Raw genomic sequence first — 26,375 nt, 5'->3', positions numbered from 1 at the left:
TTTTAGTCCAAATAAATTAAGATAGTCATTGGAATTTATGATTGATCTGTTCCTCAGTGGATTTAATACATGTTCATAAAAGAAGATTTGCATTTACAAAAAAGTAAAAACCATTCTGTTTCTGATATTTATCTCAGTGACACTTGTGATGCACAGAAAGCAGGTAAGTATCTTTCCCAATAAATCTGAGTATCTGTTCAATGTGTCTTTCATTGTGCAATTTCTCAGTGGTGACTTTCATATGCAGAATTTTTTCTTCACTGTAACAGCACTTAGGAAATAATAATAAGAGTAACTGTCTAGATAAAAGCATAAATTGACATGCTATGTAATTGTTCGTGTAAACAAAGCAGTAAAGCACATAGAAATGTTTGTGATATACCTTTGGCTTACCCCAGAATCAATTGGAGTAGATGGATTGATCCTGTACCAGGAAAGTTACTTTCATGTTATAACAAGTCTCAAGGTACTTGGCAAAGAGGTTTTAGTTTTGTCTGTAGTTTACAGTGGATGATTTCAAGATAGTTCATGGTAACAGATAAAACTTACAGCCAGCAGGCAGAGACCTCCAAGGTAACAAAGTTTCTGAGAGCTCCATTTTTTTTCTCTTTTGCAAGTGATTTTACACATAAATAAGTTCTTGAATCCCATAATACCTAAAGCGGATGTGAAGAGTTATTACTGGGAATACAAGCAATATCACGAAGTCATTTAAAATCTGCACACTGCCAGAAGTGTGGATTATAAAAAGGAGAATCTGAGAACTGGAAAGCTTTTGGGAAGATTTAGCATATTTAAGATGTAAAAATTACTTTGCTGACTTGTTTAGGAGCCTGCATGGGTTGAACAGGAGCTGGAGCAGCATGCTGCCAAAGGTAGGATTACCTGGGGGTTTTTTGTTTGTTTTTGAATTTCTGACAGTCCAAATACTTAATAATCTTGGAAGTTAGTGAGGTTTAAATCATCAAATGATTCTTAAATCATTTTTCAATATCTTATAAGAGAGAGCAAAAAATCTGTTATTTGCTAAAATGGCCATAAGTGCACTGACAAAAAGGTGACTGCTTCTCTTTTATGCTATTGAGGAGTGCAGGATAGTATTTCTGTCTTTCAAGAGGAGAACACAAGCAAATCTCATTATTTCTGTAAAATCGACTTGCACTAATATTAAAGATGTCTGGAACTTTTTCAAAATCTTGTTTGCTATATTAAATATCATGAAGTATTAAAATGAGATTTAATATAGGTGAGAATACATTTTCTAATAGAACTAAATATGACTTCTAATTATGCTCTCAAAAGCCCAGACTTTAGTGTTACAGAGTTTTTTAGAATTTAATGACTATTATAGTTAAATCAATAATATAAATATATTTTTTGAATATAATTGGATACAAGTATGAATCAAAGAGCTGGAAAAGAACTCAAATACATTTTGAAAATTAGTACAGAAGAAAAGACAATTTTTTGAAATGGCTCTGATATAGATTATAGGATGTAACTAAAGTTACTGAATATTCAAATATATATGGAAACATACTATAATAATTAGCCTTTGAGAAGTCAAACTACATGTTGAGTTTAAAGAAAGGAGAGTTAATAGAAATCTGATTTAGCCTGTACACTCAAGAAATCAAAACAGCTCTGACAACTATTCTGTGGGTAAAACTTTAAAATAAATGGGTCACATATATGAATGAAGATGAAGATACCTATTGGCTGCCATAGTTAACTGGGATTTTTATATATATAAAACTTTCAGAATTACAAGTTAATTTATGCAGAATTTGAGTTAGATCAGCACTTTCTTATCTTACAATTTATAGAATTTGAAATAATTTATTAGAAAATGAAGCTGCTATGAAACTGGAAGACTATAGAAATGAGTAGAGAACTAACTACTCAAAACCATCAAGACCAAACATTTGCCCATATTGGGGATACTTCTGTTATAAAATCTATAGTTTAATGCTGAGAAATAGTGCTGCATTTTCTTACTTCCCCTTCATTCAGAGTGAGGCTTACAGAACTAACCTTATTTCTTCCTTCAGTATCACATGGAGCACCTATCACAACTCATACCTATTATTTCCCTTTTCTTTTACAATATATAAGCTAACACATACCTGATATGCTAGCTTGTTTGGGCTTTTTCCTAATGGCCTTAAACATGAAAGCATTTGCTGTTGGGAAGTGTTCAAAACTTAGGCAGCCAAGAAATGTAGTATTGCATACTTGTCACATTCAGGTAGTGGGACACTGAGAAAGTACACAAGGGGTAAATAGACATTAAGTGATGTGCTGAGGGGAAAATAGACATGAAGTGATGTGGTGAAGGCTCCAGCCCCAAACTGAAGAACTGATCACAAACAATCAAAGGTTATCTTTGACTACCTTGACTTTGTTTACACATATAATTTCTTATTTTACCTCATAGCTGACAGTTTTGGGACAAACCAGGGTGAACCTTTCTGCCTGATTTTATCTCCAGTGATGTACTTGTACTAGGCTATAAGGGTTTCTTATGAAACTAGCTGCATACAAATATGCAACTACCCATCTATGTAACGTCTTGACTAGTTAGCTGGCTTATTTTCATTAGCAAAGCTGTAGGGGATTTAATTTTAAACACTGACATGGTATGAAGTCTACCCTAAATCACTGCTCAAATAAAAGATTTTATATCTGAATAGATTAGGTCAAGACGAGCTGGAATACAAAGCAGTAGATACACATTTTATGTACATTTTATTACATTTTATGTAATTTTTGCTGACTTCATATATTTGTAATATATTTGAGGCTGAAAACTAGTGGGTGAGACAAAGCCTGATGAAAACTGTGAGAGTTTGGCCTCATTGCTATTTGATTAGCAAGGGCAGTATCATCTTGTACTGATGTTCTAGTTTATAATGCAATAGACAGAGTTGCTTGATATGGGGTGAGATCAACACACCACGTGTGGCCCTCAGGCATCATGTTGAAGGCTGAGGCCAGCATGGAACAGTTTCACACAGAGACCAGGCCCCAGAAAGGAATACAGCAGTCAGCATCTGTGGCCTGAGCCCCTGGATCTGTACTGCCAGTCTAACCTAGACTGGAAGGGCAGGGATGTGGCTGCAGGATGTGGTAGGTGCTATGTAGGATTAACCCGTCTGCCTAGATATTATTATTCATCACTATACTAAAAAATGTTTAATAAATAAACTCTAGGTTATGTCAGAATTATGATGTGGATCTGTTCTCAGAGGGACTGCAACCAATTATCTCGTTACAAGAGTTAATTCCTTTTAAAATAGAAAATGTCTTGGTAAAAGTGTTTTCTTGTCCAACTGTTTATGTGTCATGATTCTTCTCTTCAAGAGAATGTGAAGCATTAGAGTTTGAAAATAACCACAAACAAACAAAAAGCCCACAAAACCAATTGTTAATTGTTAAATAATGAAAAGGATGGAGAGTGGTTCAGGGAATGGGTCTCCATTTTTTAGCTGGGTTTCTTTTCTGTATTTTGTAGTTCTGGAAGCTTTCATGTACTGGATAATTTAAATAAATTTAAAAGAAAAAGCAATGGACCTATTTCAGGGCTTTCAAAAGCCCACAATGATAACTGAATATCAGGCAAAGGTTTTCTGAAAGTTTTCAGATTCTTCAGATGTTCTGAAAAGTATTCTTTACATTCTTCTTTAACTGAGTTTATTAAATACCTCTTAGTCACAAATTGTTCCTTACGACTTTGATGTGAAATGCAGTGTTTATTTTGGAAATGCTTGCAGTGTTGTTGGTATATGATGTACATTCCATTAGTGGCTGTTTCCCCCCCCCCAACAGCTTCTGTGAATTATTTCAGACAGAGTAAAAAGTAAATTATTATCTCAGTATATGTTATTATTCAAGACAGTGAATCCTGTTTTCCTGTCTTTCTATGGAAAGCAGATTTTGCCTGCTTCCTTGGCTTTAAAAGAAAAAAGTCAGAAAAGCTGCTGAAGCTCTGCAATGACCATATAGTATGCACATGAATCAAATTTAGAATCTATTTCTCAATTATTAATATTTCATTTTTTCAGAACTTGTGTTTATATTGATTTTATTCTCTGGTTCCTCAAGCCCTACTCAATTCATCAGTGCCCACAGTGTGGATCTTTATACTCCTACACATTTCCTCTAAAGCTAATGAAGAAATCCTGGATGTAGAAATCTGTATTCATCATTTTGGTTTAAAACTGTGTATTCAAACACACACTTTTGCAGTCTACATGCTATGGATCTTTGAAGCCTTCAATTTATGAGTCTAAGAATTCATTTCTTGAGAGATATTTTCACCAAGTTTTTTGGGGTTTTTCGTGGGTTTTTTCTTTTGCTTTTTTTTATGATATACTACAGTGAATGAACAAACAAACAGAAAGGCTCAGATCTTTGCGAGGAGATTCTGTTGTTTTGTAGTTCTGTACAGTAGTGTCTGCCACATTCTTATGTGCACAATATGTCTGGGATTGAGTAAATTTTCTTCATACCAGCCCCTATGAATATAAGCTTTGGATTTTTGGCTTAAACAGGGTTGGTAAAATTTCACTAATTTGGCTATTGCTGAGAAGTTCTTGCAAAATGTGCTCTCCTCCCTACTCTGCCCTACTCCCCAGCCAAAATGAGCAAGATGGCTCAGGCAAAGGATGGAAGGAGACACAGCTGGAACAGCTGGCATTCCATACCAGGTGACCTCATGCTCAGCAATAAATGCTCATGGAAAGGGCAAGAAAAAGGAGTGAGTACCCGTAAAGGTATTTAAAATTGATTATTTTAATTTTAAATCTCTAAAATAATTCTTAAAACTAAATTTAGGCAAATTCTCTTAAAGTATGTCCCCTTTCTCTTTCATTTTGAATCAAGTATTTTTTAAGAAATAAAAACATCAAATAAGAACCAAGAAACAGTATTTGCAATTCTGTGTTTTTTTCACAATCATAGTAGTCCTGATTTCTTACTTGAAATAGTGATCTTAAAAGTATTTTATTTCATATTTCATACTCACTCATTTTCCATTGTGTATAGAAAGGTCTTGAAAGTAATCTAAGAAGCAATTACTCAAGTAATTGTTTTATGATATATAACTGTGATGAAAGGTAGAGTTTAAAACCTTTTATTTTCTCTATCTTCCAAAGTCCTCAAGACAAAGATGGGGCATAATGACCTAAAGTTGTACATGACAGTGCCTGTATGTTTGTCTTATACAGGATCTGATAAATGGTCAGTTATGGTGCAAGTGGATGGTAATAGCTATTAAAGGCCTCATATAGATCTGTAGACCATGATTTTTGAAAACTGAATGTTTATATATTTTTATTCTAAGTCATTTGTTTTCTGAAGCAGAAAGGCATGATCAATCATACAGAGATATTGAAAATTAATTATCATATTTAGAAACATGAGTTTTCTCTCAGGCCAAAACAAAATAAAAAAATCTTGGATACCAGTGGAGTTATTCAGGGTAATTAACTTGTATTGTATTCCCTACTTGTACACATTATTTTTGAAAGAAATTACTGAATGTTTTTCAAAGGAAATGTTTAAGATCAGGAAAGCATAAATGAAGGATATTATAAATGATCCTTTGCAACAAAATGGAAAACCATAATAACAGATGTATTATAAGAGTAAAAAAAAAAAAGAGTAAAATTGTTTACCAATTTTTTCTATATATTGTCTGAGAACTGAAGAAGTGTGGGACAGCCTCTGTGCAATAAGGAATGATTTGACTGAAGCATAACATTGGAGGAGAGGAAAACTTGATTTATTAAGCTTCCTTGTAGGACAAACCTACAGAGAAAACATTAGACTAGGCTGTTCTAACTTATAGACAGTTGAAGAATGTCTTGAAGCTGCTGCTGCAAAAATGCCTTTGGAAACTTTGTATCTCCAAAGCCTTTGGCCTAAATACTCCCATAAAGTAGACTGGAAACTCCTGGAGCTTTCTATAAACCCGTCTGCATACATGTGTGCCCCTTCATTCAGCTAGCAGGTGGTTTGATCCCCACCTGAGTCACAGAGACTCGGAGATCTGAGCCTCTTCATTGTCCCTGCTCTTTGTCAGTGATCCACTAGGTAAAAATGTGAACAGAAAGATGGATGTGGAGAAGTGTGCTCAGGTAGAGTTATTACTCCCCATTAACTTTTACCTAGAGAATTTCAGATCACAGGAAGAGAACCATCTTCAGTTTAATGCTGACCTAAAATCCCTGTATTAATAACACTAAGAAGAGATAAGGGATTTAAATCTGTTTCCCAGAGCTCATAGTTCTATTTTTAACTGTTAAATACCTACCAATATGTTCCTAAATATTTCTGTGGATATTCATGCATACCAATAATACATACATCAAATGACACCAAATGCAGTCTTCAATGAAGTACCAAATCTCCAACAAAAGGAAAATGTTGGTAATTAGAAGTAAATTGTTTCCCACAAGCCCGATTCATTCAATAAAATTATCAAATACTATCTTCATTATGAAGAGGCAAGAATCTATTTACAGGACATAATTTCTGTATTATATCTAGAACCCTAATAAGCTTAACAGCACTCACCAGAAAATCACAGGATAGTTTGGGTTGGAAGAGATCTTAAAGATCTTCTAATTTCCAGCCTCCTGCCTTAAGAAGGGTGATCAAGTTGCCCAGGGCCCCACCAAACCTGGCTTTGAACACTTCCAGGGAAGGAGCATTCACACCATCCCTGGGAAGCCTGTTCCAGTGTCTCACCACTCTCACAGTAAAGAATTTCCTTCTAACACCATATCTAAATATAGCTTATTTTAGCTTAAAACTATTCCCCCTTGTCCACAGACTTAAAAATTAGTTTCAAAAATGTTCACTTTACACTGGGAATCATCATCTGGAAACAGAAGAGACAAAATGTCTGGGAAATTTCATCATGACTATAGGCTAACAACAGGATGGAGTTACAAAAAGAAATATCTATTTATCCTAGGTTATATCAGAATATTTCCTATAGTGAAAATGCCTCTTTCTACATGATAAATCTATAAGAGGTTTCAGAGGTTATTTTCAGAAAATGTTTTCCAATAATAACTTCTGCTGCAACTATGTCTAGATTTCATTTAGTTTCACCAAACAGAATGTTATGCCAGCCATGTGTCCTTGCGGCAAAGAAGGCTGACAGTGTCCTGCTCTGCTTTAGGAGAGCTCAGCAGATCAAGGGTGCTGAGAGAGCAGCCCCAGTGAGATGCATCTGGAGCCCTGGGTCCAGGTCTGGAGCAGACCACTGAGATACTGAAGGGCCTGGAACATCTCTCCCCTGGGGAAAGGCTGAGAGAAGCTCAACTGTTTAGCCTGGAGAGGAGGTTGTGGGTGTATGAGTTCTATGATCTTAAATGTAGACCCTTGTTCAGTGATCTTTGGGCAGGAAACTTTCCTACTTTATTTTAAACAAATTCTTCAGCCTGGTTTATTTTAGAATGGCTCATTTCATGGCCTCAGTTTATTAACTCTTGACTGCCTAGCTTGAAATTAAAACTGGCCCTAAAAACATTTCTCATGTTTGAAACTTTTAACTTCATTGTATATTCTTGTTCTTTTAATGAGAAAACCTTTTTATAAATCTAGCTACACATAATACTTCAGGCTATTTTCTTAATTTTATATTTCTCTGACAAAATTCACCTGATTAAGCAAAAAACATATTTTTATTGACTGAAATGCTCAAAATGTTGAGAACAAGCAACTAGCTTTCAAAGAAACATCTCTTCAGATCGAAATACCATTTTTTTCTACCATCAAGCTCTTACCTTTGTGCTCTGCTGTTTTTTGCTTTGCTCTTATTTATTCATGAGAACTACAAATATGCTTTAAAGCAATTTAGTATTTTGTTTGGAACTCCAGTTCCTTAAACTACTCTTCCTACAACTTTCTAGCAGGCTTTACTAGGTTTTCTGAATGAAACTAAATGACGAAAAATAACTCATCTGTCTGAAATGGACTTCTAGATAATTTTGTCATGTTCCTTTATAATAAAGTGACAGAATGATACCCTGCAATAGTGCATTCTGTAATTTCTAGGCTTATACCTATAAACGGCACTTGACACCTAAAAATTATTCCATTTTGTACATTTTTTACTTATGTTTTTTAATTTTTGTGGGGAGGGGAGAGTTGCTGTGCTTTTTTCAAGGTTTCAGAGGCGGAGGAGTTTGATGGCATAAGGTAAACTTTTCGAGTTCTAATGTAATGTCACTGTCAGAGCCTTGTTTTTTTCTTAGGCCTTTGATATAGAAAAAGTTCTTGTTCCATGATACTTTGGAGACTGAAGGATTGTTGTAGCATGGGAGGGGATCAAAATACTGTGTTGAATAAGTAGAAATATTTTTGAGTAGTTTATCTGCTTAGTTTTCCTTTCATATGACAAAGTCAAAATATCTTATGTGTTGATTAATTCATATGACAGATTTAGGGAAAAAACCAAGTTGTTCCATTAGCCTAACTTTTTGTTTAATTTTGTACTTAGCAATAAGATTGTTTTTCCAAAGGGATTCCTGTAGAGGTACTTACCTACTGTGTCTGACCTCTTTACACAAGTACAGTGCACATTTTTTCCACACAAAATTTCCTGTTGTGATGTTTTTTAGCCCAGATTTTCCTTTAGGAGAATGTCATGTTGAAATATAAATAACTTTCAATCATTTTGTTGCTTCTGTTACCAGTTTTGTTATAAAATGCAATCTTCACTAAAATTGTGGGGTTTTTTCCGTAGGAAAATAGAGGTATTTTCTTCTGTAAATTTTTATGAAAATCTACTAGTTGTTTATGCTCGTCTGTTTTATAAATTATCAAATAATTTGTCATCTATTAAGAACAGATACTGGGAAATCATGGAAACTAGAATTTTCTTTCAGTAAATGGTTTTAGAAAAGCCATTTTGCTGTGACATTGGTGATAGAAAACTATAAGGCTCTACAGATAAATCTCTGTAAATTAATTTTTTTTAAATTTTGGTTTTTGAAGTATTTATATACATAACAAAGTAGCCTTACTGTGATAAAGCAAAAACAAGAACAAAAGGCCATCTATAAAGTTGAAAATTAACAGCTAAAGTGGAATATTTACAGAAACACCAGAAAACCTCTTCCTGTTCTCTATTTATGCCTATTTATGCCTATTTATGCCTATTGCTACATTGCAAACATCTGTCTTTATGCCCTGCAATTCCAAAGATCCTAAAGTTTGATTTAACATGTGTATATAGTCCTCTTAACTGTGTGAGGAGCTAGGCACATGTTATAGGCCATTTGGTTCCTTTCACTCTTGAATGGAAGTGATTAGTCCAGTAATCATTTTAAAAACACATTTGAAACATTTTTACTGCCTAGAGAATAGATTTTTGTGAACTGCTTAGGGAACAATCTTCAAAAAGAAATTCAGCTTAAAGTTAAATATAGATGATATTACTCTCTCTCCTTATTGAAGTCTCTCCTTCAAGCCAGTGAAATAGAACCATATGACCTAGTGTTTAGGAAATCCTTTGTGATGGTGAAAATTTACATTCTATTTATGGAACTGATAACATGCTACTCACTCCCATTTTATCCTAACACTGTCCATGCATTATACAAGATATTATTTTAAATGAGTGTCAGAGTCAGAAGGGTACAGTTAGACACATTCATTCTTTCCTTTGCTCTATGAATCTAGATTCTTTTCCTTATATAACACTGCAAAGCTTTACAGGAATAAAATGGAGAATGATTTTCTCTCATCCTATTCAAAAAGTCTATTTATTCTTTTGGCAATTTTCCAGAAAAGTACACATTTTGTGTTGGAATACTCTTCAGCAGAGTATTTAGCTTTAATCTGTATTTTTGTATAATGCAATTATTCAATAGGCTGTAAATAAAGAAGTGTTCTAGATTTACTCCTATGTAGTCATCTGCTTCTGTGAGGAACCCATGTGTGTAGAAATTAATCTCCTTGAGACTCAGTTTCCAGTTCTCAATTGTCTTAGCACTCTTATGAATATTTTGACTTTATAGTGTCATAGTGTCTACCCTGGCTTGGGCTCTACTTTAAGGCCAGATTCACAGCTCTAGATTGATTTAGATTTTCTTGTTGTTCTCTTCTTTTGAAGAAGATATATTGTATACTTCTGGCAGTAGTAGCTTTACTATTACAAGCAGCATAAAAGCAAAATGATCAGCATTATAATACCAGTCCCTAAACACCATGTCAATAACATTAACTTAGTAAGAAGTGTTAAAGTAGTGTTACTCTCACTTAGCTAACATAGAATTCACACAACAGCAATTGTGGTTTGCTCTGATTCTGACATAGTTTCAACTAAAGATTGAATACAAACAAGGGTCTTTGAACATGTTCAGAACAGGTGTTTCAAACTGATCATGTTCTTACATATTTGGGCCTGAATATAGATCCTTATTTTGTTAGGTGTTCTTGACTGGAGGTTCTGTAGGATAGTTAATTTATCATTTTAGTTTTCAGAGAAGATATTAATTTACTTCTGTGTGGCACCACTCATGAATAGGTGACTGCTAAATAAGAGTGTAAAGCTAAAATAAAACAGAAGCTGAAATTGTGATACATGAAAAAAGCCTGCAGCTTGGCCACTGAACTTATGGGATTGTACCAGAAATGCAGAGGATTTTAGGGAATTTTTATGTTTTATTTCCTTTAGATTTTATAGAACCAGCATGACCCAGGGAACTTTCCTTCAGTAATTGGTCTTAAAATCACTTCATGAAATCACTACTTTTCTGTTCAACAATTGTGGGTCAGGACCTAGTTATTTCTAGAAGTCTGACAGGCTTTGAAATACAGTTTGCAGTAGGTGAATCCAGCATGAAGTGGGAGTGAATTACAAACTTCTGCAGTATCCCAAAGTACTAGAAAATTTTTTTTGTGAACATAGCATGATAATTACTCACCTTTAACTGTTGAAGTTCTTATTACTGCAGAGCTTGAACATGTGAAGCTGTATTTAGTCTGGCTGAGATGGAGTTAATTTTCTCCACAGAACTCTCATAGCTTGGTGCTGTGCATCGGTACCTAGAAAGGTGTTGGTAACACAGCAATGTTTTGGGTACTGCTGAGCAGTGTTCCCACAGCATCAGTGCTGGATCTCCAACATTTCTCCTCCCACCAGTAGAGTCTGGGGGGACATCAATTACCCAAACTGACAAAAAGGGTTATTCCATACTGTAAAACCTTTGCTCAGACATAAAAGTTAAGAAAAAAGAGGAGGAAGAAAATAATTCATTCTTATGACATTTGTCTTCTAGAGCAACTGCTATGCATGCTAAGCCCTGCTTCCCTGCAAGGGTTGGACATTGTTTGATAATGGGAATTAGAGAATAAAATATATTGATTTTTTTTCTTTGCTTTGTGCACTCAACATTGCTTTTGCTTTAAGAATCTGCCTTTATCTTGATCCACAAGTGTTTATTTTCTTCTTCCTTGTCCTGCTAAGGATCAGAGTGCTAGAGCAGTGTGGTAGAAAGCTAGCATTCAACCAAGGCCAACCCATCACAGAACCACAGACAACAGTTCTGAGAGACAAGGTCAGAAGTTTTAGTTGGAAAACTACCAAGTAGGTCAGTTATCCATAAGCTGATGTGATGGGTTACACCTTAGAAAATGTGTTCTACAAATGTGTGAACTAGCAAGAATTCTGTCGTCTGAATATTAAGAATAAAATACTGGGCAGGAAGCAGTGTTAGCAAGAAATAACAAGCTTTGTTCAACTTTTCAAGGCTTGAAGACTTTTCCAGTTTTGTCTGTCTTAATCTTAGCCTGTCTGAAGAAAATTAGCTTGTTTAACCATATTAGTTTACTAATTATTACTCAGTTTATTATCAGTTTATTAATTAGTACTCAATTTTTAAATTTTAATTTAGATTTATATAATCATGTGGTGTATTTCTTCTATAGACGCTAGTAGAAAGTAATTATGGTATATAGAAAGAAATATTTATAACACTAACAGTAGTAGCAATTTAAATACAGATATCATGGAACAACAACAGTCTTGAAAGAGACACAGAGCAGTGGAAAAGGCTGCAGATATATAATATATGATGTGATTGATATGATATGATGATATGATATGATTGATATGATATGATATGATATGATATGATGATATGATATGATATGAAAAGGAAGACATAGGATGATAAATGAGATCCCATAGCTATAAATATCTCACCAGTAGTCATTTTAAAAAATGTAGACTTGATTGCTGGGCAAAAACAATTTCTGAGATCAATAACAAAAAATTTAAAACAATACATATGTAAGATTCTCCATATATTTTGTTATAAAGTAGAATTTTAATCAAGAAAAGCAAAACACAAAGCCTTTAAAACTATTTTTAAATTTTTTTTTCATGTTATATAAAAACTAAATGTGGGCCAATAATCATTGATTAGTCTTAAGGTTTCAACAAAAAAAATTGGCTTTGCATATGGAAGAACATTTCCTGTTTTTCTCAGTTCCTGCCAAACATTGCACTTAACTGACTTCAATGGAGCTGTGTTGCTTTGTAGCAATTAGAAAAATGGGTTATGTTGTTGGAACTCTTCCAGTGTTTTCAATGTCAGGAGCTGATTTCCGTTGTCAACAATTTGATGCATTCTTAAAATTCAGCATCTTAGGATATTCTCTCTGAAAACAGAAAAAAGAGTTTACCCTCCCTTCAGCTTTTTCTTAAAGGAGAGATAGGGCTCTTTATCACTGCATATTCAATTGAGCAAATGTAAAATTGCTGTCCTCCAGTACAGAGAGAGTATCTTACCATACCATTAACAGGGCACAGCCTTGCAGTAAGTATACAGAGGCCTAGAATTTTAACTGACCCTGCTTGCTTTGTGCGAACTTGGCCTATCTGGAACACTTTTGACAATCTGTGTAGCTGCTAAAAAGATAACTATATATTATATAATTTATTTTAGGTTTAGCTTAGCATGATTTTTAATTGCAACACCTACTGTTATAATAACTTTTTTGTTTCTTGTAGTTAATGGCTACTAATTCTGTTCTATTAATATTATTATGAGAGATAATAATAAGCAGTACTTATGCTGGAGAAAATTAACTACCTATGACTCTAGAGTAATGACATAAAGATATACCTTGAATGTCTGCACAAAAGATAAGAACAGAATACTGAGGGCTATAAATATCATCAGTGGTCAACTAATAGGCTTTAAAGAAATACAACCTTGGAAGTTGGGGACCAGTTTTAGAGATAAAAAAGAAACACACATATACCATAAAACACACAACAATTATAAAGGAATCATAGATTATGGACTAGAAAAGGGGAGCTTTAGAGCATATATGAACTTCACCAGACAAGTGAGAGTGACATCATTTCCCATCTAGTAAAGAACTTGGAAATACAAATTACTTTTCATCTGCAGGTGTGTATTGGGTTCTTAATTTATTTGGTTGTTTGGGACTGCTTTGCTTTGGGTTTTGCTGAGTTTTTTTCTTTTGTTCAACAAAAATGGAAAGGTAAGAATAATACCAAAGAAACAGGCAGATACTATTCAGTTTGATAAGTTTTAACTGTGTCATGAAAGGGAATGACCAGTAATTGGATACACTGGTCTATAATTGTTACAATCACTGTACAGATAAAAATTCTTCTTAGATTTTAATTCTTCAATTAGAATGTCAACAATCCTTGGGCTTGTATATCTTTCTCTAGCCCACATAAATTTTATGATGTACTTGGTCTGGTACTGAACCTTCAGGTTTGGTTCTAGTTTGGATACAACTATGTGTTGCACTACCTGCTCTTACATGAAGTTGTGCAAAAGCTGAGATGATAATGATATGAAGGGGAAAACAGAGGTGACAGAACTGTATAGGAGATTTGGGTTATCTATTTCTGATTTCTTTCTCACAAGCAGTTCCAGATTTGAACCTGCTGACAATTCTAACATTTTCCTTATTATCATATATTCATAATAAAACCTGTACAATATATTGCTATGATAGAATGGTAAGTAATTTCTATAGTGATACCAATTGAAATTCTGCTTTCAAATGGCATGAAGTATGGGACATAAAAAACCTGTAGGGTCTGCGTAATTAGAGACCTGTCCGTGCGACCTCAATGCCTAAGACTATGCAACAGATTATCTTGACTGCAGTTCCACACCATGGACAGGAAAACCAGGGAATCTGGCCCAGCCAGCAAGGATTAAGGAAAGGTATGTCCTTCTGACCAACCTGATCTTTTTGTATTACTAACTAGTTGATGACAGAAAGGCTGTGAATGTTCTCTACTTGGACTTCAGTAAAATCTTTGTCTCCCATGGCATTCTCCTGGAAAAGCTGGCAGCCCATGGCTTGTACATGTGAACTTTTTGACTGGGTAAAAGACTGTCTGGATGGTTGTCCCAGAGAGCGGTGCTGAATGTGCTGCATCCAGCTGGTGGCCTGTCACTGCTGAGGTTTCCCAAGGCTTATTCAACGCTGGGACCAGTGTTGTTTAATACCTTTATCAATGACCTGGATGAGGGGATCAAGTGCACCCTCAGTAAGTTCACAGACAGCTCTAACTTGAGTGGGAGTGTTGGGTAGCAGGGTTCTGCAGAGGGGTCTCCAGAGGCTGGGTCAGTGGGCCAAGGCTCATGAGGTTCAATGAGGTGAAGTGCTCTGTCCTGCTCTTGGGTCACAGCAACCCCATGAGGTACTACAGGCTTGGGGAAGAGCAGTTTGAGACTTTTTCAGCAGAAAAGAACCTGGGGATGCTGGTCAACAGCTGGCTGAACATTGGTCAGTGTGTGCCCAGGTGGCCAAGAAGGCCAGTGGCATTCTGACTTGTATCAGAAATAGAACAGCCATCAGGAACTGGGAACTAATTTGTTCCTTTTTAGTCAGCACTGATGAAGCCACATCTTCTGTCTTCTGTCCAGCTCTGGATCCCTCACTACAATAAGGACATTGAGGTAGAGTGTGTCCACATAAGGGCAAGAGATCTGGGGAAGGGTCAAGAGAATGAATCATATGGGCAGCAGCTGAAGGAGCTGGAGGTGTTTCGACTGAAGAAAGGAGGTTGTGGCCAGGTGGGGTTGGCCTCTTCTCTCAGGCAATTAGTGATGGGACAAGAGGAAATGGCCACAAGCAGTGCCAAGGAAGGTTCAGGTTGCACATCCAGAAGAATTTCTTCACTGATGGGTTGTCAAGAACTAGAACAGACTGCCCAGGGAAGTAGCAGAGTCACCACTCCTGGAAGTATTAAAGAAATGACTGCACCTGGCACTTAGTGCTATGGTTTAGTTGACATGGTGGTGTTTGGTCAAAGATGATCTTGGAGGTATTTTCCAACTTTACTGATTCTATTAAAGACTATTTGGAACTATATTTATCTGGAACTGTAACAGCTGTTTAAAAGGCATTTAAAATTTCAAAATATATTACTGTATACTACTAATTCTAAATTACTCTTATATTTAGATGGTGCAAGATAAAGCTTTTAACACTTAGTGTGTTCAGAAAATTATTTCTTTTATTTTCCACAGAGATATTATTTTATTTAAAATCAAATAAGAAGAAACTATTTCAGAAAGTAAAATTATCACACAAATACATGATGATAAATTACCTTCTATCTGTGAGCCTTTATTTTTGAGAGACAATGAAAGCTGTGAAAGTGTATCAACTTAGCCAGAGTGGTTTCTGAATAATACTCATTCAACAGTAGATTTACATTAAATGTTGCACAACTTCATTGTATGTCAAAGTCTTGTCTTTGTTCAGATTTTTAGATATATTGAAAAGTTTAGAGACTTTGTCAAGCTTTGCCATAACTGACAACTGAGATGAAATAGAAGAGACAAACAGTTTTCATATGCAATGGACAGAACTGCTGAATACTGTATTTTTTCTGAGAGTGGATTGGCAGCAGAATGAGAAAGGGACTAGAGGGATCTATACAATGCAGGCAGAGAAAAGACTAAAGACTATAGAATATAATGAAAATAAAAAACATCTTTATTAGGCCTTAAAGGTATTGCACATATTAAAATTTTTCTTAAGTTACAATATCAACTTTCTAATCTTATTCAGAATATTGTTTAATAAATAAATTTGCTTATTTGAATGATATTACATCTATTCTTTGGTAAAATTTGAAGATGCAGCACCAACTAGTAGAAACAGTATAGTCTTATTACTAAATTGTGTGGTTCAGGCTAATTACTGGGAGACACTGTAAATGAATCCAATGAAATGCCTGCTCTCTACATCTGCTGTTATAGCACAAGATCTTTTCTTAGAGTGGTGCTCCAGTGCCCAGATGCAGCAGCTCATGACTGTTTGGAAGTACCAGAATTTGTGGCTGAATGACTGTCAAAGTTACAAATTTGGCTTTTTTTGAATCCTGCATAGTGATCATAAATACTGAACACAAGGTAAATATTGTCTTATCCTTTAATTACAGAAACAAGGAGGTGGGTGGAAGGAGAAGAGATTTGTTATCGTCCTACTTAAATGTTGAAGTTTGTTCAGCTTTATCCAGTCCCTTCTGTACATGGTGTTTGATTAGCATTGCGACTTCACGGTGTTGATTTTTGAAATACACTCTCTCTAAATATCACCTTAAGCATTGGATTGCATCATTCTTCCACTTTGTCATATATAAATTTTATGATCTAAAGACAGACACTGCTGGGAGGATTCCATCAGCTTCCATTTCACTGGGCTCAGAGATCATCTAATGTCACTTTAAATCTGGAAGGAAAGTAAGTCAGGTGAGAAGGGAATCCTTAGGAATGCAGCCTTATAACTAGTAATACGGATTGAATACCTACATTAATAGAGGATATTGTACATATAAATGTTTATTGACCTGTGAAAGAGTTAATTATTTTTTATTTCTTGATTTCAGATGCAGCTTAAGTCTTTAGTAGGCTTATCAAGTTTGGTAATTTTTATTCTGGAAAGAGAAGATGCATAACAGTGTTCATAAAATACTTCTGAGATTGACAGAATGTGTTGCAATGCAGTCTCTCACCTGAATGTCTAATAAGCACATCCTAAAAACGTCAAAATCTTACACTGAAGATTGGAATAGCTTCAGGCAACCTGCAGCATTTTGGGAAAAGCCATAATGATAGAAATGGAAATAGCTGTATGTAATTAAAAATCACAAAAATTAATAATTAATTAGGAAATTTATTTAAATAATACATGCATTATTTTTAATCAATTAAGCATCACAATTAAAATTTCTGTATTTATGTATTTATTTATTATACCTATATTATACATTAAACTTTCTCAAAAGCCTCTCTTTCAGAGATTAAAAAAACAAACAACCACTACAAAAAACCAACCAAACAAAAAACAAAACCAACCCTACAACACAGCAAAAATCACAACTTTGTCTTTTTTTGGTGATAATACATCCTTACCAAAACCAGAGATTTCAAAGTGATGTTCCTTTTATTTTTATTTCTAATACAGATGAGATGGGGAAATATAGGCTAATGTGTTTTACCTTCTTGTATCTTGTCTTTTTTCATGTTCTAAAAATACTGAAATAAAGGATCTGTTTTTGAGGCATTGAATTAAAGATAATTGGGGCCTTACAAACTTTTGATAATAAGCAAAGGGGAACAAAAATGATCAAAAGATGTGAAAATCACCATCAAGCAACAAAAATAACTTGCAAATTTAGCATTAAATATCAACAAGCATGCTAATGAGATGATAAATAATTCAATTATCTGTTGGATAAACTTAAAAACTTACAACAGCTAAAAAGAAATCGTACCTGCGAATAACAAAAAAATAATATGAAATTGAAACAGTCATAGTGATAATGTTAGAGTTCCCACAAAAGTTTTTAATGTTTTGGGAGATTTTTAGTACATCTAGGATAAATAGATTTTAATTGGAGAAGAAAGGGAAAAGCAGACTGTAGTAAGAACACTTACATTAAATACTGTACATTATAATTACTATATGTTTTATCCAAAAGAGAATATTAAAAAACATTTATAACATAATATTTGCTGTTTCTTTACTATTTACTGTAATACTTATTACATTTCTTGATTGACAAAGGCATTAGTATTTGATAGCCAGAAAGACAGTCAATGATGTAGATCAATAACTTGAAGAACTTGTTGGAGGTGATGTGTTTTGTATATATACATTTTATTTTAAGAAAGGCAGAAATTTTTTAAGTTGAAGATTTATTTACTACTCAACAATTTAAGAATTAGTTCATTATGAACAAAAACATAGCATTCTTGTAGGGTATGTGGGAAGATAAAATAACTGTGGCAAGCTCCATACCTGTTTAGAAGTTGACTATGATCATTTCAGCTAAGCTTGTGCATGCTGGCTGAAGGAAAAGACGTAATGACTACAGCTATTACAGCTATTAGTAGTAAAAACTATGACAAGCCATGATCCTAGACATCAAAATTCAATTCATCATGTAACTTTGGCTCAGACCTCTCTCTCAAATTAATTGCTGGCAAGTTTAAAGGTCTAGAATGCCTAAAAATCTTTTCTATTTACATGAAACCACCCTGTTTTCACAGTTCAGTTTCAAAAGCCTGGGGAATGGGTCATTAGACTGTATATGGATTGAAGAACTCTTTGGTATCTAAACATGGATGAGATTAATTCCTGCCATGGTAATTACCAGAATGGGACATATGGTTATATATTGTGTACATGCACTTTGAATTAAAGCAGTAGAGAGCAGTATGAATCAATAGCAATACAAATATTCCCTTGTTAATGGCAGGTGTACTAGGAAACTAAAGTCAACAATTCAGACACCCTAGAGTATAACCCCCTAAAGTCAACAAATCACACCCTAGACTATAACGTGGTGATGGTCTCGATTTGCCCATGCAGGTATACTGCTCTAAGTATTGTCTGCATTAATTGTGTGGAAATATCTATATACTGCTATCTGAAATTGTAGTTCAGTTTCAGCTGAGGATATAATGTGGATCCTTTTCCACCTGGAATCAGTCCAAAACAACAACAACAAAAAAATTAATAAATTATGAATCTAGGAAGCTGAGTACTGAAAATTAGTCTGAAATGTTTGCTGGATAAGGAAGAGATTCATGCATATGTATGACTGTACTTAGACAAAAGGTTCTCTTATACATAGGAGTTTTTAAATGACAGTTAATGGTACAAATCAGGCAATATTGATTTTTGGGAATAAAATATGCTTTTCTACTCACTGTGTTTCCAATTTTTTTTCAACTGAAATACTTCATAATGAACCTTTGCCAATCCGTTAGGCATTTATGCAAATATAGGTCTTATTCAAAAATCAGATTTTCACAACTTCTGTGTTTTTTAATATGTTTGCAAACAACCTACATAATACTGAAATTATAAGTATGATCCTTAATAAGCAAACAAACACTTGATTCTTGCAGCTGTAATGCACTGTGTTTTAAGCTTACATTTTCACATTGAGCAAGTAAGTAGAATTAAGAAAAAAACCTCATAGAGCTCTCCTTCAAATTTTCAAGGTTTTTCAGCTTTTCTTCTCTCATTCTTTTTCCTTTGGCTTATCTTCATTTTGTCTTCTTTGTCTCACTTGCTATGAATAACGTGTTTTGAGGTAAAAACTATTAAGGAGACTCTGATTCAGGGGTCAGTGTGAGTTGGTTGTGAATTAAGATCAAATGCAATTTCAATGAGATACTTCAAAACAAGAAGCCTTGAAACTTATAAAGGAATGTTTTTTATTCCCAGGTCTTCTATGGCTTGCTTATTAATGTGCATAATAACTGGGGGGTGGGGGAAGAAAAAAAGTCATTGTTGTCTGTCTATTGACTAATTAAGGACTTCATAGCTGCACTTTTAGATTAGCCTTAAGACTTTGAATTCAGTCTTTGAATGGCTGGAATACATAGAATTCTGGCATGCAACCAGCCCTCTTTGTAGCGAGGCTCTTTTATGTAAAAGCAGCTGCAATTTCATTAAGTGTTTGGATGCAGCCAAGCAAGACAGAACAGTTAAGATGTAATGAAAAAGTGATAGAAATTATGATCTCCATTATAAAATAATCACCCGGGAGCAGAAGACAACTTCTGCTCCTGTGGTGACATTCACTGCAATATCTGTATCTGAAAGAAGCAGAAATTCAGAATTAAATTGAGGGTACTCATTGTTTCCACAAGTGCTTGATGTCTTCTGAGGACACAATACAAAGATACAGTAGCATAAACTTCAAAGTACTGGTACTTTTGGACATCATCAGGTCTTTGATCATTGACCTGTGGTCAAACACAAAGAAATTCTTTTGAGCTGCACAAACATTTAACACAAATGCAGCAATGAATCCTCATAAAACTGAAGGTACAGTTTAAAAAGTAGTTAATCACTTGCTGCGACCTATGTCCAATAAATTTGCCTGTTCCAATATTTTGTAATGATAAGTTATTCAATACTGGATTTTTTTCTATGACCTTATTATGTTATCATAAATTCCACCAAACAGTATTTTTTATTTCAACTCATTATGTTGCATGCACATTTTCATCAATAAAAAAATGTTATAATAGCTGAACCCCATACACTCCAGATGGTTCCTCCTACATAGATACTACACTCCTCCTACATGGATACTGTGGAGATTCCATATACTGTAAAATAGTCAAAATAGAGGCCTTTTACTGCAATGAGAAGCCCTTATTCATTACTCTGAGCTGTAATAAACAGGGTTCCTTTAAAATTTTTAATATTATTTCTGCTTGATTATGATCAATTAAATTCACTACAAAAAATCATAGCTCTATTTCAGCAGAAATCAAGAAGAGAATTTATTATCAGAATCCAATTTCACTCTTATGAAGCATCTTGTGTTGCACTCCATAATCTACAAAACAAATTGCTTTTAAATATTAAAGGTATCATCTACCCTTAACAGGTTGTGTAGACATCACATTATATGTGTTATGCCATCTTTACCCTGAGTATTTTCACTGTGGTGTCATGGACTGAAAGCTCTTTAGCAGTTGCTGTACATTAAATTCACTTCTAGAGCACTTCCTTGAGTTTAGTTTCATTTGAAAGGGAATTAATTCTGCAGGATTCAAGGTTAATCCACAGAAAACACCAAAATTAAGTACAAGGGATGATAAAGACATACTACTCAAAAGCATAATCAACACTAATGTGATCATTTTACTTTGTGACTTTTATCTAAACAAAGTAGTATAAGTTTGTATTTAAAGAGAACAAAGAAAGAAAGCACAGTTTACTGAAAGATGTGTCATCTGGGCCTCAGACTATTCTGCTGCTTAGTAATGGTAAGATACCTACAGTAAGACCATAGTACAACTGAAAATACCCAGACTAATATATAATTATTTAGTTAAAACATCAGATCATGTGTAGATGAATAAGAATATTCATATTAATGAACTTAAGATATATTTTAGGACTTTTTGAAGCAGTATTTTCAAATATGGCTTTTTTTTCATTATGCTAAGGAATCTGTGAGTGCTTTTGAAAAGTACTTCCTATTCTGTTTTCTTATTACCTTTTGCTTTGATTTTAATAATAATGCCAGCTGACATCTGGTGTGGTTTTTTTGAACATAAGTACAGAATTACAGCAATAATGTTTCCATAATTTTTTCATAGGGTGTACTTCATATAATAGAATAGAATTTACTTTCCATATGTATCAAGTCCGTGTATTTAGTAAGAAAGGAGCTCATTCTGCTTTCATTAGGGAAAATCCTGTCTAATCAAGCTGAAAGTATCTCATGTGTGCACCACTATAGGATGACAATTCCATTTAATCTCTCCATAAAGTTTTCATATATATTTCCATGTGAGTCATTATTAACTGTAGAAAACTTCTATTAAAAATTACACAAATATTAGATCTACCATTTTGACCTTGACATACTAACAAGCCCACAAAAGTTCTTTCATTCTATTCAACATTACAATGATATACATGCAGCTACCCATTTGTCACATTGTTTATGATTAATTGATTGGTCATTGTAACTCTTTTGTGTGTATCTTTTATATTTTTATTTGAAATTAAGATAAAGTAACATAAACTAATAGCATGTTATAGAGACTAACGTTCCCCTTTGGTATGCTGTATTGAAGATTCTACATATATTAAGGAAGCCTCTACTAAAAGTAAGTTTCCGTTATATACTATGACCGAATCACAGAATGTTTCAGGTTTGAAGGAGCCTCCAGAGGTCATCTTGTTCAACACCTTTGCTCAAGCTGGGCCACCCACACAAGGTTTCTGAGGAACATGTGAGAGACTGGAAGGATTGCTGGCACAAGACATTTAGGGTGTGTGTGTGTGAGGGGAAGGGACAGGTCAGGGGCAGGTAAGGCCATGTCCCATTCTGCACACCCCACTTCCCAGGCCTGTATCCCAGACTGACAAAGGCCATCAACCCACAGTGCTCCACACCTACCCCTGGAGCCCCCATCTAGCCCCAGAGTGGCCAGATGAATGGAAGTCTCACCTGGGAGAAGGGCTCAGGAAAGCCAAAGGATATTTAACCCATGACATGAGAAAAGTACATGTTTTGACCTTACTTCTTTTAGGAATTTCTATCAGCTGAACACTGCCAGGACTAGGAATGGTAGCTATACTTGTTCTTTTCTATGTATTTTCTCTCTTTCTTCTTCTAATTCCCTCTTCTCAGAGTTTTGAGTAACTTAAAATCAGATGGGCTTGGAGTTTTCCTAGCTGAAATGGGCTGTTACTGCTTTGTGGAATGTTTTATGTTGACTGAATTCTGCTCCAAGCTTTTTGCCAAGGTTCTCTGATCTTTTGAAGTTGCCAGTAAAGTTTTTTATTGTTCTGACCTCTTGAGCATACCTTGTCAGGGTTTCTGTAGTGCATATGATTCATAGTACATAAACAGTAAGCTCTTTTAAGACACTCATAAAGCAAGTTTTTGGATTCTTACACATCTAGACAGCTTTTGTATGTTTTTCAAGAACATCTTGTAGTTTTGCTTATCTGCCAGAACATTAAAGATTTCTTTATGTCCAGGTAGACATCCTGCATCTCAGGTTTTGACCATTGCCTCCTGTTCTGTCACTGGATACGAGAGTCTCTGCATTCTTGTGGTGGGTCTGGCTGGGATGGAGTTAGCTTTTGCCATGGCAGCCCCTATGGTACTGATTTTTGCATTTGTGGTTAAACCAGTGCTGATAACTTACCAGTGTTTTGTCTGTTGCTGAATACTTAAGTGGACAAGTCACATAAACATCATGACTTTAATCTCTCTCCAACCTCTCCTTCCAAAAAAAGCTAGTAGTCTGGGGGTATGTAGGAGGCTGGGAGGGGACATAGCTGGGGCAGCTGACCAAACTGACCCAAGTGGTATTCCACACACTATATAATAGCCTACAACATAATAATAAAGGCTGAAGGAAAAGGTGAGGATACAGAGACTTTTGTGGCTATGTTATTTTTCTTCCCAAGAAACTGCTACTCATTCAGAAGCCTTTTTTCTTAATAAATGGATGGATGTCTTACTGTTGATGGAAACTAGTGAATAAAATTCTTTTTTATATTTGCTTCTCTCTGAAGTTTTTGCTTTCCCTTTTAAATTGTCTTCATCTCAATCCATGAGCTGTTCCATCTTATTTTTTAACTCTGTCCCATTAAAAAGGGGTAGCATCGATATGATCCCCCGAGCCTTCTCCTTTTTAGGCTGAATTAACAAAATTAAACCAGTAATTTCTTGTGGTTTAAGATTAAAAATATAAAACTTTCTGAAAGAATAAGCAAAGGCTCTGACCTCAAAGACTTTCTCCTTGACAAAAATGAAATTGTCTTTCCCTTATGCAAGAGAATTTTTTTGTCTGCATATTATTTTATATATACACAATTCTTCTGTACCTTCCCAAGTACAGCACCTGTGTGACAATATCTAGAATTACTGTGTATTGCAACAGTTTTTTCCAGCCTATATTCATATCCAGGAAAGTTATATTTTAAAAAATAAACCTTGAGAAATATTTGTTTTCTCAGTGCATTGAAATGGAAATCTATTCAGAAAAACATCTTTAAAGCAATCTTCAGGAAAGGCAGAGTATACATGGCCCCTGTACTTGTGTTAGATGTGAAAGAAACAGGTTTAAATTAAATAAACTGGACTGGACAAAGGGCACATTTCAGGAAAAAGTTTTGATTTTTGAGCTACTAGTTTTACTTGTTTGCTTTCAGCATCTATTTTAAGATGACTTAGGTTACATGGTGCGATCGTAAGCTGGAGTGATCAAAAGAAGTAGGCTACTACTTAAAATAAATTCTTAATACTTGACACTTTAAGTCAAATCAGAAAATTATATCTGTCTAAACGTTAGATGAATTTAGTAACTGCATATACCTGAACTTCATATTCAAAATTCTAAAATTGCTTGGAGGTTATAGTAGGCAAAAAATAAATTGTGAATAATGACAGAGACCAGGTAATTGTGTGTGCAAGTGTTCAAAATTGAACTTCTGATTTCTCAAGCAGAAGACTGCTTGCCAGCTACAATTGGTTTAGGCTGGCTATACATATTAGGTAAAATGTGAGCTAAGGAAATAAATCCGGAATTCTTCAAATAATAAAAAATGAGAGAGAATTATCAACTAGAAGGCTGTTCATAGGATCTGCACATACACTATTTAGACAGAGACAACACTGATCTTAAAGTCCTGAAAAGGAGCTGAAAAGTGCTGTTGAAGAAAGGGGTCTGGGAACTGGCAGCAGATCTGTGCAATCAGGGAGACTTGTCTGGATATATCCTGGAGCTTAGAAAGTAACATCTGGGACTAGTAAATGTAAACGGGTGCCGCAACAGAAGTCAGTATGACTTTTTGCCTGACTGAAAACAGTCTCTTCACTTGGGAAGGAGAAGGCTGGATCTAAGGAATATAATTTTAGATCCCATCTAGGAAGGTGAAGAGTCTAGTAGAATAGCCTAGTTTCAGAAGGTACTGTCTTATAAACTCTGAAACTAACCTAGTACCCATATCCACTACAGTTTTTTCACTTTGTCCCACCTCTGAGGAGTATCTAGTTGTGTTTTAAAAAGAAAGAATGTTTATATATAAAAAAAAGGCTAAGCCACATATTATGGGTCTTCTTTAACAATTATGTCAAAGTTGGACTTTACTATTTGATGTATTGGTGGCTCCTCCTTACAGATTCTTTTCTAAGACAGACACTTCCGTTGAATTGCCAGAGAATAAAACATATTTTTGTACTACGTTTTAGGGACTAAACCTAACAAAGTGACTATAAGGCTGACTCTTGGTTAGCATGGATACATGTAGAGCTTTATGAAACCTTTATAATTGTATCACTTCCATATCGTTCAATAATCTTAATAAATAATTTTATAGATTTAAGATAGTGGCACTCCTGTCTGCTGAGGAACTGATGGGCCATTTTTCTTGTTACATCCAGTTGTTTAGGTGACTGATCAAAGTTTTTTATTAGGCAAATGCTTATGTTTGTGAATACAGAATATTCCTATTTATTTATTTCTCATCTTTCATAACTTCTTCTCCAGAGTAATATTTCCAATTGATTATTTTACAAAATTTACTTCATGTTGCATTTTTTGAGAAATCCTGACTGGAATTTAGCCAGATATTTGACACAGATAGACACATATAGCACAAAGAGGGAGTACTTTGCCTCAGTCTAAGTACAGTTTTTGCAGTCATAAAATGTCTATTAATATCAAGCATACTAGTCTTGCCAGAAAGGATTTGTAGAAATTCTTAGGAGGGAAAGTATAAAGGAAATACAAGAAGACAAGTAGGGCTGGGAGGAAAGAGGCACTCTCTAAAACTGCTGACTAAAAGCACTTTGTAAGGGAAAGGGCCAGAATTATGTTCTAAAACAAACAAAGAGAAAATATAGCAGAACAGTTCAAAGAAAAATGCTCTGAAAGAATTTACTGCCTTGTGGCTAGAGGTGACATTGAAAGTAACATGGACACAAGTTGATTAAGCTGCTGTCAACGTATTTGGCCCCAGGAATCAGTTACTATTGATTTACAGCTTACAGTAAAGGAAAAATGCAGAAACTTACAAAAAGAGCTGTATTCAGTAAATTCTATTAGCATATTCACTGCAAAGGATGAAAAAAAACAAGCTGGAATTAATCTAAAGAAAAATTCACATCAAAAGACTCTGTTAGAACCAGAAGTTCCCTTTGTGTTGCAAGCCCATGAGAAAAATGAAAGCACAATAGATTTTTTTTTATTATTTCTTATTTTCTGCACCCTGAAAATAGTAGACTTTTTAAAAACAGTATTTAGTATATGAAATCAGTGTTTTTCTAAAAATAAAATATG

General features: G+C 34.7%; 1 long non-coding RNA gene across 1 annotated transcript in view; it reads left to right on the top strand.

Annotated features, from left to right (window-relative positions):
- Positions 1-740: 740 nt before the first annotated feature.
- LOC144246118 (uncharacterized) overlaps positions 741-26,375 on the top strand; it is an 83,970-nt gene continuing 58,335 nt past the window's right edge. Inside the window, exon 1 of the long non-coding RNA XR_013339801.1 lies at positions 741-875. This is a non-coding gene — a long non-coding RNA (uncharacterized LOC144246118). The remainder of the gene's footprint in view (positions 876-26,375) is intronic.

This window comes from Lonchura striata, chromosome 4, assembly GCF_046129695.1.
Source record: "Lonchura striata isolate bLonStr1 chromosome 4, bLonStr1.mat, whole genome shotgun sequence".
Classification (NCBI taxonomy): Eukaryota; Metazoa; Chordata; class Aves; order Passeriformes; family Estrildidae; genus Lonchura; species Lonchura striata.
The sequence above is the reverse complement of the archived record's forward strand: the minus strand, read 5'-3'. Positions and strand labels throughout refer to the sequence as shown.